Genomic DNA, 7,420 nt, shown 5'->3' with positions numbered 1-7,420 from the left:
ACTAAGGTCAAATGGATCGTTTTTGAGGTAACTAAGGTCAAATGGATCGTTTTTGAGCTAACTTAGGTGAAATGGTTCATTTATGAGCTAATTTAGTTGAAATGGATCTTTTTGAGCTAACTTAGGTGAAATGGATCATTTAAGAGCTAATTTAGGTGAAATGGCTCGTTTTTTAGCTAACTAGGTGAAATGGATCGTTTATGAGCTAAATTAGTTGAAATGGATCGTTTATGAGATAACCTAGGTAAGATGGGTCATTTTGGAGTTAACCTAGGTGAAATGGGTCATTTTACAGCTAACGTAGGCAAAATGGATCATTTAGGAGCTAATCTAGGTAAAATGGGTCATTTTTGAGCTAACTTGGATGAACTGGATCATTTATAAGCTAACCGAGGTAAAATGGGTCATTTTAGAGCTAACTTAGGTAAAATGGATCGTCTATGAGCTAACTAAGCTAATTATGCAATTTTTGACATAAGTAAGCTAAGTACAGATCGTTTTAGAGCTAACTTAGGTAAAATGGATAGTTTTGGAGGTCAGTAAGCTTATTAAGTCATTTTGGAGGAGAAGAAGCTAAGTCTAGGTCATTATGGTAAGCATTGGAGGAAATAAAGCTAAGTCTAGGTCTTTATGCATGTGTTAAGCAAAACACTAGATAAACTTACCAAGATCCAGGAGGTGTAGGAGCGGGGTGGCTCGTGTCGGTAGCTGGAGAAGGATCGTGCGATGCTTGTCTGGAGTGACGCTGCACCAAAGATCATTTCCAATGTCTTGTTAGCATGATGACACTCAAATGTTAAGACTAGCAAGTAATGTCCATTCAAATAAAACTCACCGTGGTCCCAGGAGCAATCACTGGCATCGACAGAGCGGTCTGACCAGTCTTCTCGCACACAGACTGCACATTTGGTTTTGATGACTCAATCATACTAGTTAGTAATGGGACAAACACTACATGAATGTTTTGGCTAATCTGCAGAAGAAACTTACCACAAGGAGCTCGTACATGGCCCTTGCCTGCATGTCACTCCGTGCCCTCTCCTCCTCCATCATCTTTGTCGTCCTCTCCTCCAACTCCCGCTGCCTCTCCGCCGCCTCCGCCAGAAGTTTCTCCGTTCTATCTCTCTCACTCTGTATAGCAGCGTGCAACACCACTCACATGACCATTTGTAATCATTGATGGAAGCGCACACAATGTAATGGAGAAAGATAACTGAGTACGTATCACTAACCTTGATGGCGAGTTGCACTGGCCGTTCACGAGGCCTTATCTCAGGAGCGGAGCTCGACTGGCGCGCCTTGATCTCCGGGAGAGTGCTAGGACAACGGATAAGTCCATCTCCAATGGCTATGGAGCCATGGGACCTCCCGCCACCAGATATCATCACCAGCTCTGGATCAATGGGACCCTGGCTCGGGTTAAAGTCCTCCCCTTTCCTCGCCTTCCCCTCATCTCTATATCTCACGAGCTTGTTGTGGGAGGAGATGTTGGTGAAGTTGTTTGCATCATCGAGGTAAGACTGAGAGAAAGCCTTGACTTTCTTGAAAGAGGCAGTGTGGGCCATGGCATACAGGTCGTACACCTCTGGCACCTTATCCGCCTTATTGTAGCGTGCCTGAAAGAGAGAAACAATGAAAATTAGTAATTAAAGGGCTCAAGCTAGCATGATGAATGAATTGCATGAATCATGAAGCAAACCACATACCCAGTTGCGCTCGAACTGATATAAGTTGGAGCTGCCTTGATGGTGTGGCACACCTTCCATTTGGGCACGTTTGTACTTGGCCTCGTTGTGGAGGGCTAGCCATTGTTTTGAGCACCACTCATCGACCAACACCTCCCAACAATCCATCCGATCCGCACACCATCTCGGAGGCGCCTAAGCTAGCAAATAGAAACTTGAGCACTAAGGCTAAGAATTACTAAATGAAGGAACTTAAGTAGAGAAGGCCTTAAGAATTACCTTCATGTACTGCTCCTTACTCAGGAACTTATCGCGGCACGCCGGCTTGGTCTTCTTGATACCACACAAGGCGTAGTAGTCTCGAACAGCCTGCACCCGAGCCTCGTGCCATAAGTTCTGGAGTAGGCGCTTGCAGACGTTCTCGATAACATGTGCCGCGTCCTCCTCGTATCCCTCCTCACACCTGTAGAATGTCTGCAATCAAATGAGACAATATTGATTAGTACAATTAATAACTAGCTAGTTGAAGATTTTTAAATGTGTAAAGGAGAAATTACCCAGAACTTTCTGATCACCATGTCTGCCCTCGTGTCGCACATGACATCGTCGATAATCTCATCCGGCGGGGCCGGGGCAGCCACGTAGTGCTCCCAGCTCAATCCAAGCTCTGGAAGCCGACCCTCACCAGGCAACGTGACAAACCCCGGGAAGTTTTGCCGGCAAAGAACTCCAAGGACGGAGTTGGGCCGGCGGACACTATGATGGTGGTCCCAACCCCTGCAGCATGACAAGGCCAACACATTAGTTATTTGAAGAAACATGAATGCAGAAGGTACAAAAATATATAATGCACTTACGTACCTCTCCCCATCAGGGAAAATCAACCACCTCTGCTCGCGGGTCACCGGCACAGACGGGAGCCGTGTAGCACCATGCTGGTAGACGTTGCCCCCCTCCTCCCCCTCCTCATCAGTCGGCTCCCCACCATCATCAGCATGGCCACTCGGCTCCCCGCCATGCTCAGGCTGACCCGACCAGGTACCCCATCCAGACGTGTGCTCCTCCGGGGTCTCGTGGGCCCAAGTCTCGTGGGCTGAAGGCCCGTCGACCTGAGGCTCGTGGGCGGAAGACTCGTGTACCGGAGGCTCGTGGACCAGAGTCCGTGCAGCCTCCTCCTCAGACGAGTCCACCCTAGCAGTCACGTGCTTGGGTGAAACAGCTGGGGGCGGTGGCGAGGAAGGCGCTGTACGAGTCACCCTACCTCCTCCCCCGCGACCACGTGCTCCAACTCCTCTCTTCTTCTTACCTCGTCCCCTGCTGGGCACCGCGGTCGACGAAGAAGGGCCCGGCGGTGTCGCCATACTGTCCAGCAACGCTCGGCGGAGAGGTGCGTGTGGAATGGAAGACCTCGCACCACGCGCCGACGAAGAAGGGGCCTCGGCGCGCTCCCGACCAGTGCCCACCATCTTTCAACACCTGCCATGACAAAGAATAAACGAAATTAGTACAACATAAAAAAAGTACCGACATGAATAATAATATGTATATCACTTAAGTGTATCATCATCAAGTACAACATAAAAAAATTGAATACCTGACACTACTAATAATCTTGATCAGTATCATCAATAAATGCATAATCATCATCATCACTATAATCAATGATGGGCTCATAGGGTTCATTGGCATCAACATATGCAAGGCCACCTTGACGTAATCGGTCAAGCATTGACAGGTCATCTGTAGCAGTAACCTCTTCTTGTTCCGGCTCTTCTTGTTCCTCCTCTGGGGTGATGTCGGATTCATTGTCGCTGTCTACTTCAATGTTTTGGGGTGAAGTATAGCGGTTCTTGAAACGCTTTTTGGAAAGACGTGTCTCTTGGAAGAATTCTCCTTCATATGTGTCTGGGTTAATGTGAGGTTCATAATCCTCTTCCTTTGGGGGAGAAAGTCTAGCACGTGGCGGCACATCATAAAGGACATCCCAACCTTTCAGATTTGGATTAGTTTGGCAGGCCCACGGTAGATAGAATACTTGGGTCGCCTGTTGAGCCATAATATAGACATCAGGAACATCTAAATGAGTGCTTTGGTTGATTTCAACTAGCCCTATATGTTCATGAGTCCTTCTAGCCTCCTTCGGCTGAAACCAATAACATTTGAAGACTACGACATTCGGTGGGTTTTCACCATAGAACAGAAGTTCATAAATTGCTTCAACTCTCCCATAATACTCGGTACCTCCTTCGCCGATAGCAGATACACAACAATTTGTAGACTTTCGGTCGGCCATAGATAGCTCTTTGCCATAGGTACGAAAGCGATACCCGTTGATGTCGTACTTGTCAAATGAACGGACCTTATAGTCAAGACCATTAGCGACTTGTCTCAATTAGGCGTCCATAGACTCTGAATTAGCCTACAAGTTTAATATGAAAGGATTGTTGCATTATGCACAAATTAGCGAATGAAATGAAATTGTCTAATAGAAATTACCGTTTGTTTGAACCAAGAGATGAAACCGGGATAGCCACCTCCTTGCTTTGCGAGAAGCTCATACTCTTCGACGGAATCCTTTTGGATCTCCGCTCCATACGAGAATATGACGACGTATCGACTGTATGACATATCCAGGAATAAGAGTAGCTCAAAGGAAATAGAAGTTGCGAAACAATGTACCGAAAACTTACTCGATGTACGGCCGCACTTCTATCAGGTTGTTGAAGATATACAACGAAATGGTCCGCCATTCTTCGTTATCCAAAGATACTGGATGTGAAACACTAGCTCGTGCGAGATTCCCTTTGAATAGGCTGAGGTTGGATCCACCCTTTTTAGGCTCGTCAGCATTGTACCGAGGCTTCGGATTATGCAAATGACGATTTTTGGCTTCATAGTGCGCTGTTACGAAGTTTGCCGCCTCCTCTGTGATGAATGCCTCAGCCATCGATGCTTCAATTCTACGTTTATTTTTACATTTTAATCGAAGCGTCTTCTGCATCCTCTCAATTGGGTAGCACCAACGATTTTGCACGGGCCCCCCAATCTTGCCTCAATCAGGAGATGCAAAATCAAATGTTGCATTGGGTTCTTTCATGTTTTGTAACGGCCTATCACATAGCGCCTCCAGATCGACTCTAGCCTTAGTATTATCCTTTGACTTCCCATCTATGCCGAACAATGTACCAAAAAGTGCCTCGGCGATATTCTTCTCAGTGTGCATCATGTCGATGTTGTGTGGGCAAAGGAGGTCTTTGAAGTAAGGCAGATCCCATAAGCATGTTTTGTGAGTCCACGCGTGCTTAGTATTATACCCCTTGAAGTACCCTGGACGTTGTGGATCTGGCTCGAGAGCGTTTAACTGATCCAGGGTCTGTTGGCCTGTCAATGCAGGTGGAGCAGAGTTTTTGACAACTCTACCCCTGATGAAGTTCTTCTTGTCTTTCTTGAACTTATGGCGAGGATCCAGGAACTGTCTATGCATGTCGAAGCAAGAAAACTTGCGACCGGCCTGAAGCCAACGAAACTCAAGAGCTCCCTTGCATGTGGGGCACGGGAACCTTCCATGCACACACCAGCCAACGAATAGCGCATACGCCGGCAAGTCATGCGTCGAGTACATGTACCAGACACGCATTATGAAGTTCCGTTTGCTAAAGGCGTCGTATGTCTTGAACCCATTATCCCAGGCTTCTTGCAATTCGTCCTTAAGCGGCTGCATGTACACATTCATATTTTTGCCCGGATAGTTGGGTCCTGAAATTATCAACGTCAGGAAAATGTTCTTTCTTTGCATAATCTGTCCGGGGGGGAGATTGAGTGGAAAGACAAATACGGGCCAACAACTGTATTGGGCTGCCGTCATACCAAACACACTGAACCCATCCGTGCTGATGCCGACTCGAGGATGCCTCGGATCTGCCGCTTTGTCAGCATGTAATTCATCAAACTTTTTCCATGCAACACCATCCGATGTGTGTACCATCATCAGATTCCCATCTGCATCTAGTTCGGTTCTTTTGCCTGTTTTGTGCCATGTCATCTGTCTGGCCGTCTCTTCGACCATGAAAAGACGTTGAAGTCTTGGTACGATTGGCATATACCGAAGAACACTAACGGGGATTTTGGTCTGTGTCTTCTCACCCATACCGTTGTCTACCACAATATACCTGGAAGACTTGCAAATGGGACAATAGTTCAAGTCCGCATAGTCAAGCCTAAATAAGGCACATCCTTTCTCACATCCATGTATCTTCTCATAGGGCATCTTCAGTGCATGGAGGATTTTGTCCGACTGGTACAGGTTTGCAGGCATTACATGGCCTTTGGGTAGAAAGCGTCCAAATACTGTCATAATTGCGTCATAGCATTCTCTGCCCAAGTTGAACTGAGCCTTCAGAGCCATTACTTGTGAGATGGCATCCAACTGACAAAGCTCAGTGTGCTCGTGGAGCGGACGTTTTTAAGAGTCCAACATTTCATTGAAGGCCTTTGCAGATTCCTCCATCTCCTCGTCTGAATCCCGAGCATCATCATAGCCTTGCACCATGTTTTCCATCCCGGTACCATGCTCGTCGGTGCAACGACGATCCACCTCAGCTCGGTCATGTTGGGCAGACTCACCATGAAAAGTCCACACCGTATAATCAGGCGTAAAACCACTCTTCTGCAGGTGTTTGCCCATTTCAGCCTCTGTCTTCTTTTCCCAATTGCCGCACCGGAAACAGGGGCACCAGGTTTTCTTTTGGCCATTTGCAAATGCGGCTTGCACAAACCCCTTAGTTTTTGTGAACCATTCAGCACTCCATTTGTTTTGACCAGTGTGACCGGTATACATCCTAGCACGGTCACTCATCTTGACTTTCAGAGCTACTAGACACACAACAATTATATATGTAATTCACCATGTATATATTCATTAGTTGATCTACTTTGTCAATTTTATTACGTCCATGCAACCTACACTCTAATAGGTAATGATAGGTCCTAATCCCACCCGTGTATGTGTAGATTGGGTTCATTTTCCCATGCTATGCTCCGGATCCGACGCAAAATTTCGGCAGCACCTCCCCGCTGTTCTCCTGATACACGTCTCTGCAATAAACAGAGAGGATGTGTACCCGGAGAACAACAGGGGAGGCACTGACGAAATATATGCGTCGGATCCGGAGCAAAGCATATGGGAAAACGAACCCAATCTACACATACTCGGGCTGTCCATGGATAGTGTTGGGCAATTTGAAAGAATCAAGGTTATAAATATGCAAATGCATGCATATTTATAACTATGACGCTTTCGAACGGGAGACACATATTGGTTACGCATACTGATGATTCAAGACACATATATAGCTAGCTATCAAGTTTCATCGGAATAGATCAAATAATTAATGGGGGAGGAGGACTTGTCATTTGTGCTCACCCACGAACGAAGTGGCAGAGCTCGTCAAACGCACGGCGAGGTCGTCAAACACCAAACCTCGCAGGGATGAAACAACTGCACATTTAAAACTACACGATCAACACAATTATATATGATGTTTTTCATAACAATATCGAAAAATATATGACCTAACTAATAATTCACAAATATATGACCCCGTCGGCCTCTGGAAGGCCAAAGAACACCTTTTCGGGAGGTGTCGGTGGTCGGGGTGTCCTGTCGGTGTCGGGGTGCCGTGTCGGGGTCGGGGTGCTGTTTCCGGGTCGGGGGGTCGGGTTGTCGTGTCGATGTC

This window comes from Triticum dicoccoides, chromosome 7A (genome assembly GCF_002162155.2).
Source record: "Triticum dicoccoides isolate Atlit2015 ecotype Zavitan chromosome 7A, WEW_v2.0, whole genome shotgun sequence".
Taxonomy (NCBI): domain Eukaryota; kingdom Viridiplantae; phylum Streptophyta; class Magnoliopsida; order Poales; family Poaceae; genus Triticum; species Triticum dicoccoides.
Note: the sequence above shows the minus strand (reverse complement) of the source record.